This window comes from Heloderma suspectum, chromosome 4, assembly GCF_057233095.1.
Source record: "Heloderma suspectum isolate Gila_16-S chromosome 4, 16-S_ref, whole genome shotgun sequence".
NCBI classification, from domain to species: Eukaryota; Metazoa; Chordata; class Lepidosauria; order Squamata; family Helodermatidae; genus Heloderma; species Heloderma suspectum.
The window spans coordinates 112,755,733-112,766,424 of NC_139461.1; the positions used below are offsets into that span (position 1 = coordinate 112,755,733).

Consider the following 10,692-nt stretch of genomic DNA (forward strand, 5'->3'; position numbering starts at 1 on the left):
CTGAGTCAAGGCAGAGGGGCATGAAGTGGCCCAAAGCAAATCGGGTCACTCCAAAGCACTTCAGTGCAATCTGGAGGCCCAGGTACCACGCCACCACCCAGCCCTCAGCTCCTTATTTGGCAGCCATCTTATTGTTCTGGGGAATGGGGAGAGGCACCAGCAGCAGCCCACCCTCATTGTGAGCTGCCACCCAGGAACCCATGAAGGCTTGAGCAGAGGCAGGAGTCGTCCTCCAACCAGGCGCCCTACCATCCTTGCAAGGAAGGGAGAGGGCGCAGTTGGCAGGTGACTTCTGCCCTCGTGCCTGTCCAATCTGCATGGTCTCCTTCCGTGCAAGGAAGGAGGCCATGCAGGCTTGACAGGCAGCCAGTGTCTTGCAAATAGGGCAGAACAGGCGGTTGGCAGACTGCGACAGGCAGCGCCAGCAGTGCCTTTCCTGGCAGCTCCCCCAGCAGCAGCAACAGCTCCCCTGGGGGCGCCCCCCCATGGAACAAGGGCCCAAGTAAGGAGCTGGGAGCTGGGGGGGCGTGGGGGGGGCGAAGCAAGATTCGAATGACCAAATCTCACTTCAGCTTCATAGGCCAAGGTGACTCAGGGGCCCCCCAAATCAGCCCAAGCCAAATCGGGCCCACCTCAGAAGCCCCAAAGCGGCTTCTTAGCCAGATCGGGGGGTCCATGCACAGCCCAACAATTTTGTACGAATATTTGAGAATGCACAGATATTTCTACCAGATAGAAATATTGTGAAGTAGCATTGATAAATAATAATACTTGTATGATTTTCTAAACTGGGGGTAGGCAACTTTTGGTCCTCCAGATGTTTTGTCCTACAAATCCCATCAGCCCTAGCCAGCTTAGTCCATGGTGAGGGATGATGGGAATTAGAGGCCAAAACATCTGGAAGACCACAAGTTGCCCACTCCTGTTCTAAACTGAAAGGATTTTATACCGTGGCAGTGGTACATGAACTTTTACCCATGCCTTAGAAGGGATGTTAATCTGTACATCTGAAAACACTGTATCCCAATAAGATTATCAACAGGTAGCGGACAAGAGAGCAGCGGGATCACTGGAGTGCCACAATGAATCCACACACATGAGACAACAAATGAATAAATGTCATTGTCAAGTGCGGTGGCAAGGAACACCTGCTCTTTAATTCTCAGGGCTGCAGGAAATAATTGTCACACTCAACACACAGTCGTTTGCATAAATCTTGCATTAATTTTAACAAAAGATATACTCTAGCACTGCTGAGTATCTCAAGCTAGACACAGCTCCATATACAAACAGACTATAAATATGATTGGGTGACATTCTGCCCGGCTTGAAGGAAGAAAATACATCATTTGTTTTAAGATATTCTGTATGGCCAGGGAAGATGTTTACAAAAAAGACCATTTACCAGTGGCAATTGCCTTGAGACCAGCATGATTAAGGAAGCATTACTCAAGACAAGCTTGTTCAGATGGTATGGCTGAAGCAAGCCATGACTGGGCTGAAATCTGAAATGAAGCCTCAAGTCTTTAAAAAAATTCTTGCTTCCAGTCCACGTGCTTACCAGCTGTAGTGCTTAATAACCATTGAGCACTTCAGCCCTTAGATAAGTTGGCTAAGGATATCCCTATAACATGGGAGGGAACCTCTTTCAGGCTGAGGGGCTGAATTCCATTTCAGAGAAACTCTCAGGGGCCGCATTCCAGTGGTGCGCAGGGCCCAAGAAAACGTGCGGGGCCAAATTACAAAACATTCAACATATTTTAGCTTAAAGCTCTTACTGACAACAACTAAGCCTTGGGAGATGCATTTCCAGCTTTTAGAATGGTTTTAAAAAGCTGCACAAAAGTAAGGAAAACAGCAAATGATTGATGATTGAGGGAAAGGGGAGGGCGGATGGGCATCTTGGGAAACCTGGAGGGCAGATCTGGGACCCAAGAGGGCCAGATTTGGCTCCTGGACCTGAAGTTCCCCATCCTTGCCCTTCTACTATGGGGGAAAGGCACAGAAACATCTGGTAAGGAGAGGAGTGGATGAAGAGGCAGGCTCTTGCCTGAACTTAAATCATGCACATCAGAGCCCCCACCTGACATGATACAGGGCTCTGGGACACACTTTCATTTGGTATAAGGCTAGGTCAGAGACTAAGAGCATGTGGTGGAGCTGCTGGCATCATGTTCTTACTTTATGTAAGTCTTGGGCTGGTTGCCTCTGGCTTTCAATCTTGTTATGTAATCACATTTGTATCTTGCCCTTCCTCTTCAAGGCTCTCAGGTTGGCACACATCGGATTATCCCATTTTACCATAAAAACCCATCAGAGATAGGTTAGACTGAGATAAAGTGATTGACCCAAAGTCACCCTGTGAGCTTTCTAGCCAGGTGGTGACTTGAACCCAAGTCTGCCCAGTTCAAATCCAACACTCTGTGCCCAACCCTGCCAACCATTTTTTACAACATAAAAGTCCTTCTAATGGAAAGCAAACTAAAAACAAAAGCCGTTATACAATATGGTAAAAATGTTTCAGTTGTTCAATGAGAGTAGAAGAAAGACCCAGATATTTTATATAGAATAAGATACAAACATCTAGAATTTATGTCTTGGGAAAACGTGTTGCAAGAAGCCTGAATCAGGCTGGAAAAGACAAAAAAGCTGAATTCCTGCAACAGAAGGAAAATTATGAAATTGCTCATTTTGGTAGTTTTGAAATTCATAATTTTGCAGGGTTGGCCCTCCATTCCCACGCAAAGGTCAGCCTTTGAAAAAGGCTCCGTTGTGACAACTGACAGCTGCTTATGAGTCTGGGACTAGAATTTACATATGCAAAAAATCTGAGTCTAACCAAAATATTCCAGCTTCTTGGCAAGCACACCAACAGCACATTTGAGGACAAGGCGGCAATCCTATACACACTTACCTGGGAGTAAAACCCATTATACTCCATGGGGCTTACTCCTGAGTGGACAGGCATAGTATTGCACTGCCATGAATTTTGTGATCCAAGAAGATTTCCCAGTACACAGAACACTAAACACAGGGCTGCTTTCCTTAGTTGCAGGTCCAAAACAGGTAAACAGTAACCACACAACCACTGCTCTGAAAAATAGATGGCATGCATTTTCTTCACGACTTGTAACTGGTGCCCTAATTTATGTGTTTAAATCTATACAAACTCAAACACCACCTACAATATATGCCAACGCATTGTCAACCAATTTTTTTAAAAACATGCCAGGTGAAATGTAAACCCTGAGTCACACCGAAATAAATGCTCATCACGACAGGGTCCCCCAACACCAGCTAGAGGGTGTCAGGAGACAGTACAAGCAGGTGAGAAATTAAAGTGGGGCGGAGGGGGAGATCATCACATCACAAATACATTTATTCCTGTACTGTCTTCCACAAAAGAAAAAAGGACACATTCTATTTCACCGTCTTATTTTGGGAACATTATCCCACTCTTTTTTATCCACAGCAATTAATCTAGGTAGAAGTAACCCTCATGGCTCCTTTTGCCTTTGGATTATTTTAACCTTTTTCTGTTAAACAACCTTGGACCCACCTTGGATTTTTTCTTTCTTCTATCCCACACCGCCAGTGAATAATATTAAGCTTTCCATAATGCATTACAATAACAAGCAATGCCATTCCACATGGCTTCAGCAGACGGAGAGATGGGAACAGGCCCTGCTCCATGGGCTCTGCTGAGAAACCAGCTCCATTTGGCTCCTTCTGAGGGCACGCCCAAGACATTTTGCTGCTTGAGGCAAAAAAAAAGAGAAAAAGATAGTGCCCTCCTGTTCCATGTAGAGAAGCCAACTGGACTGGCAGCTGAATCTTACTTCAACACTGGCGATGGGATAATGTCCTCCACCAGATGATGCACCTGAAGGCAGAATTAGTTTAGGGGGTACAGGACAGACTATTTAGCATACATAGCTCAGTCCTCCAACAGAGTGGAATGGCCAAGGGGTTCAGGAAAAACAGGGGGGTGCCTACCACTGCTACCCCATCTCCAGCATCTGCCACCTAATGGTAGGGCCAGTCCTGCTCCTCCCTCCTTCAACTGTTATTTAATAGCAGCAGGAGAGATGGGAAGCAGGCCCGACTCCATCAGCTCTGCTAAGGAACCAGCCCTATTTGGCGCCTCCCTCTATGGTCTGCTCCAAGCAAGGGCCACAGCAGTGTGAGAGTTCCAAAACAAACATGGGGTTCACAGCTAGAGTTCTGGGTCCAGGGAAGCCATGTCAGGTGAACCAAACAGGGCAAATTTCCTGTTTCAGTGAGCTGAGGCGAGACAGGGCAGGGTCAAGCAAGGCATTAACCGTCCACGTTCTGTTAATGCAAGCAATATGAGGTAAAGTGAAGGGAGCTTAAGTCGAACTTTCTAGGAACAAAGCTCAAATGGTGCTTCAGCAACAGGCAGACCCAGACTGAGCCTTAAACAGAACTGCAACTCCATCTGGGTGGCTAGTTTCTGCAACTTTCTCTCTCTGATGAGAGAAGCCTCTTCAGTTAATGGGGCCTAGCCTCCTTTAACAGCCGCAGAAGTTGAGAGCATATGGGAAATGGTGGTTCCACTAGGGCTTCTGGACCTCAGCCTTCAGAGGAGGGCAACTTCCTCAGGCTGGAGAGCTGCTGGCAAATTGGGCTCCTCTTGTTGACTGTGGGTTGTTAACCTCTTACTGCAGAAGCAATGTTATAACTAAGCTTAGTGCAGCTGAGGGCCTGAGGCAGGGAGCGGCTAAGCTAAAACCACTTAGCAAGCTTAGAGCGGAGACAAGATCTGAATTGCCTGGTTCACAGGACAGTCTCTTAACCACTACAGTACACTAGCTGTCAAGTAAGGGATCTTAAGATGCAGGGGTGTAGGAGGCCTCTGCCTCAGGTGGCAAGGCTGACTGTCTAGGTTAGATTGTCTCTTGGCCTGAGTGTCAGGAGCTGCTGGAGCTAGAAACAGGAACCCACAGCTTTGAGTATAGCTGCTCCATGTGGTGAGCCAGCAGGGCTACAGATTGCAGCATTCCCATAGGCCAGGAGTGCAGAATCCCTGGCCTGTGGGCTTAATCTGGCCTGCCAGGTAGGGATTTCAGAGAAATCCGCAAGAGAATCAAATGAGTTGAGACTTCTAGGAATCCGACCCATGGATTCCACAGCAGATCAGCTTTTCCTGAGTTGCTCAGATTCTGCAGACTTACAGACTGGTTTTTTTGCATAAAATTCTGGAAAGTAAATTTAGTCGTAGAAAAATGCGTAAAATAAAAAAACACCAGCCCAAAACATGCATTTCTTCCATAGGCTAAAGCATGAAAATGCGCGTTTTCGGGGGGGGGGAGTTGTGCATTTTGGTGGGAATTTGTGCATTTTCACAAGTGCAAATTTGCACAAATTTAGGAAACTGGAAAAAATCCAATTCCATCAATGAGCAGACAATGGAACGAAAAACACCTGACAATCTGTGAAATGCAGATGGAGCAGATATTACAAAAGCCATACATCCCTCCCGCCCATAGAGCCTCTTGGGGTTCCTCAAGGGGCGGGGCTTAGCCTCCAAGCCCTTCCCCCTGGAGGAATCCCTGGTGTCATCTCCGATCTCAGCGATAACAGTGGGGATGCGGGTAGCGGCGGACTCAGCCAACGCCCCACAGGGACACTGCACAAAGTCTCTACAAATACTCTCTGGGCTGGGCCAGCAGCTAGTTCAGAAAGTTGCTTGTTCTGTTCTGACACTGCTTTTGACTGGCTTCAGCAAATCTCACAAGTTCTGGACACCTGATACAGATAGAAATACTTCCGCATAAGAATCAGTTTACGTGAAAATCCTCAGGCATGATCTACACTTTAGCCTCGTTGTTTCCTCATTGTTATGTGCTTGAAGCCCAGGCTGGGAGGTCCATAAACCTCCGGGCCCGCCCTGGTAAGGAATCTCCCCATATACTCCATGCTTGGGCCTTGTCCTGCTTACCTGCTGTGGTCCCACAACCTACTGTCTCGCATGCCCTTTTCCTTTCTTTCAACACCACGCATACCAAAATGTTTTTCCCAGCTAGCAAAATCACCATAGTGCTACCCCAGTTTTAAAGGCAACAGGAAGAGGGGACTTGGAGCAGCCCCCCAGGAGAACCCTCTAATGCTTATTCACACTAAGGCAGCCTTCCCCAAACCTAGCCCCCTCCAGATGTGTTGTAGTACAACTCCCATGGCTGGCCATGGGTGATGGGAGTTGTAGCCCAGCACACCTGGCAGGAGCCAGGTTTGAGGAAGGCTGAGCTAAGGGAAAGAACAGCCCAGCCCAGCGTGCACAGTCTCCTCTGAATCTTCAAGAACTAGAAGCAACAGGACACACAACCTGTTTTCTGTGTCTGGAAGGAGTAGCATCAGTGGAGGCTGGTGGCTCTGATGTCAGTGGGGCACAGCATCTGCTCCAGGTTCCAGTCAGAACCAGCAGAACTCTAAAAGGAGCTATCCAAGGCATACTTTAGAGTTCTGCTGGTTTTGACTGAAACCTGGAGCAGATGCACTGCCCCCCTGACATCAGAGCCACCAGCCTCCACTGAGTAGCACAGAGCTTTCCTGTCTGACAAAGGCTGGGACAGGCACAGATAATAACACCCAGGGAAAGAGCGCTGCAGTGCTTAGAGACTAGTGTTTCCCTGATTCTGGGCCCCCACTGAGTAGCAGATTGCACCCGTGTTTGCAAATTTGTGTTTGTGGGAATTTACTGTAGGACGAGTATATTCCCACCCCACTATACTCAGCCTCCCTTCCCCAGCAACTTAAAACTTTCTTTTTAAGAAGATTTTCCCAATATTTTTCATTTAGAACAAATAATCTAAGTGTAAGCAGCCCCAGGCGGGTGTGTGTTTGATGTCATGATAGAATCATAGAATAGTAGGATTGGAAGGGGCCTACAAGACCATCGAGGCCAACCCGCTGCTCACTGCAGGAATCCAAATCAGAGCATCCCTGACAGATGGCTGTCCAGCCTCATCTTGAATGCCTCCAGTGTGGGAGAACCTACTACCTCCCTAGGTAATTTGGTTCCATTGTTGCTCTAACAGTCAGGAAGCCAAACCTGGCATACACCAGCACTTTTAGAAGTTCAGTAACTTTTAGAGGGCGTAGATCTTCCTTTGAAATAATTACCAACTACAGAATACATGCATAGCTACTTAAAAGTGTGCATTACAATGGGAAACTTTGCAATTAAAGTTTATGGTGTATGGATAAAATGGCTTGAATGATTTTCAATTAATTTAAAGCATTTATGCCTAGGGGACTGGGTTTCTTCCACATGGGAGGAAAAAGGGTGAATTCAATGTATTTATTATAGGCATGTAAATGGAAAGAAGCAACTGCAAGGTTTGTTGATGTGATGAACAGAACAAATGTGCAAACAGTTTCTTGGAACTGGAATTAAGTAAGAAGTGTGGGACAAGCTGCAAAAATCATGAGAGGTCCCCTATGAATTCTGTGAATAGAAGATTATATACACACAAATAGGGACTTCTTTAGTGGTGTCTATGGATATTACAATCTACTATCACAGAACTGGTTACTTTCTAAGCCAATGGAAGCATGACTAATTTGGAATTGGTGCTTTCATAAACTATCCACAGTGGCAAAAAGACTAGCCCAGGTGAATTGGAAGGATACGACTCCCCACTTGTGAAGGTTTGAGGCCTACAGAGGCAAGGAAAAGAAAAAGGTCAGGCCTAGAGACCTGGAGTTTTTTGTTGGGAGGGGATATCCCTGAGGGGAATAGTTTAATTTCTCCGGTTAAGTTTCAGTTTCATTTCCTCAGTTAAGTTTTATTTCTCCAGGATTCAAACAGTACATTCAGTTTTGAGGGAGGCGGCTATATAAAGAAAGCAAGAGAGCCTGTAAGAGCAGAGTCAGAGAGACCAGAACATGAAAAGAGAGCAGGAAGAAGCAGTCTGGAGAAGTCTAAATGCAGCTAGGATAAAGGACTTTGCGATTTGCAACTTTCGTTTTCTCTTAAGGCCTTTTGTGTCACTCAGCTCTATTGTGTAAATACTTTTAGCTGTGATTTGTTTGCTTTAATTTACCAGTAAACTGTTGTGGTTAAATCCTGTGTTTAGAGTATCAATCACCCCAATGCCTACAACCCAAAGCTCACATTGGAAAGGGGCAGGTAAAAGAAGGAAGGTGGGACTCTTAAGGAAGCAAGAGATCCTTAAGGAGTTGCTCAGCGGGTCCAGGTCATAAAGGGAACCCTGACACCACTTAATAGATACTTGAACATTGGGATGCTATTCCAGGTGTTCCTGGAGGAGACTGGTGATTATTTGGTCAATCTGGTTGTTCAGAGTCTTTGGTGGGGGATTGGTTCCCTTCTTAGGGCCTGAGACGTGCCTAGGAGGGAAGATATGGGGCCAAGTGGGAGAACTGGGAGTAATCAGTGTAGTGATGGGTAGAGGGAAATATAGTGTTGAAAGGAGGGCTAGCCAGGTAAGGGAAACGCGGCCCAGACAGTTAACGGCTGTGCTGTGTTCCAGTCCTCCCTGCACCCACGGAGGTCCCTCCACTGTTAGGAGTAGGGAGACCGGGCGCAAGGGACAGGGCCTTCTCTGATGTGGTGCCAAAGTTATGGAATGACCTCCTGTCAACCACATCATGGGTTCATTAGCCTGCCTGTCTTCCAGTGTGATATATGTTATTATCTGCCAGCAATGCCTTCCTGTATTCTACATAGAACAAATGGGTCAGTTTCTATGCCGGGGGTGCAGAAGTTCTTAAAATTATTGCTTTTTGAGTTAAGAATATCTGCAACCCTTGCTGTATAAATTCCACTTTAAATTGCTCAAGATGCTTCCAAATTACTGATGGAATTTGTATTTTGCTCATCTGAGAAAGAACTGAAATGGGTGCTCTTCACATGTTAAAAGTAAAGCACCAAATATATATGGTAAAACCATACACAACAGCATGTGTTTACAGAGTGTGCCTATTTTTCCCACCCAGAAGGAGGATGGAAAACAAATATCATTTTTGAAAACTGTATGAAAATAATTGTTATTCGTGAAGCAGAATCCAGCACAAATTCCCACTCACCTAATATGACAGGTTGACTAATGTTATGTTACATCACCTTTAAGATACTGTTGGCTAGAGAATTCCAATCATCTACAACCTGCATATCTCCCTAGGTAGATACTCTACTCAGTGTTGTAATTCTGTTTCCACTTTTCATTCTTAAAACACTTCCTTTGAGGTTAACCTTAGGTGCTTGTGTACCACAGACATTCACTGACGAAGAAACATTGTAGGAGCAGCAATTGCCTGTTATACAAAGCCAAGCCAAATTTTAGTTAATTTAAGTTCCAAATTTCTCATCAAAATGTGCATGTCTCCTGAGGGACAATCTCTCAGGTACGCAACATGTTCATATTGAAAACTGCTTGCTTTGGGAGCATAAAACTGTTCATGCCTAGCACATGATTCCTCATGACTGCCTTGCAGGATGGTGCAGGGTCACGGTAGGAAATACATGGGCACTGTATAGTTTAAATCAGTGGTGTACTGGAGGACTTGCAGGGATGCAGCACAGAGACTTCTTGATATGCAGGGACACTGACATCATGTGCCACCCCCTCAGAATTCCCTGAGCTTAGCTGCAATCCTCACAGGAGCTGATGGGGGAGGAGGGAATTTTTGCAGCAACAATACATAGTTGTGAGCAAAGTATTTGGGGGTGGGCAGTTCAGACCCAATAGCTTTATAAAATACCTCCTCCTGGACAGACTAATCTGATCTCATTTTTTGATCAGCTAACCTCCCTTGGGGAATGCTGTGGACTAATATACCTCGACTTCAGCAAAGCTTTCGACAAAGTGCCCCATGATATCCTGATGAGCAAACTAGCTAAAAGTGGACTACATGAAACAGCTATCAGGTGGATCCACAGCTGGCTACAGAAACAGACTCAAAGAGTGCATATCAATGGGATCTTCTCAAACTGGGGAGAGGTAATGGGTGGGGTACTGCAGGGCTCAGTCCTGGGCCCAGTGCTCTTCAACATTTTTATTAATGACTTGAGGAAGAGGTGCAGGGAATGCTGATCAAATTTGCAGATGACATAACATCGGGAGGGACAGCAAATACCTTAGAAGCCAGAAACAAAATTCAAAGTGATCTGGATAGACTGGAGTGCTGGGCAGAAAACAACAGAATGACATTTAATAGGGATAAATGCCAAGTTCTGCACCTAGGAAAAAGAAACCAAAGGCACAGTTACAAGATGGGGGATACGTGGCTCAACAATACTACAAGTGAGAAGGATCTTGGAATTGTTGTAGATCACAAGCTGAATATGAGCTAATAATGTGATGTGGCTGCAAAAGGGGCAAATGCTATTTGGGGCTGCATTAATAGAAGTATAGCTTCCAAATCCCAGGAAGTACTAGTTCCCCTCTACTCAGCACTCATTAGGCCTCATCTCGAGTACTGTGTCCAGTTCTGGGAACCACACTTTAAGAAGGATGCAGACAAACTGGAGAGGGTTCAGAGGGGGGCAACGAAGATGATCAGGGGACTGGAAACAAAGCCCTATGAAGAGAGACTGAAAGAACTGGGCATGTTTAGCCTTGAGAAGAGAAGACTGAGGGGAGATACGATATCACTGTTCAAGTACTTGAAAGATTGTCACAGAGAGGAAGGCCAGGATCTATTCTC

At 45.9% G+C, this 10,692-nt stretch overlaps 1 protein-coding gene across 25 annotated transcripts in view; it reads right to left on the reverse strand.

The window, feature by feature from the left end:
- Positions 1 to 10,692, reverse strand: part of FARS2 (phenylalanyl-tRNA synthetase 2, mitochondrial) — a 347,910-nt gene that overhangs the window by 308,578 nt on the left and 28,640 nt on the right. For 2 of the 25 annotated variants that reach the window (XM_084850406.1, XM_084850405.1), the window contains exon 3: positions 10,123 to 10,225. The exons of the other annotated variants lie outside the window; for them this stretch is intronic. The gene's annotated coding sequence lies outside the window, so the exon portion shown is untranslated. The remainder of the gene's footprint in view (positions 1 to 10,122; positions 10,226 to 10,692) is intronic. 25 annotated transcript variants of the gene reach the window in all.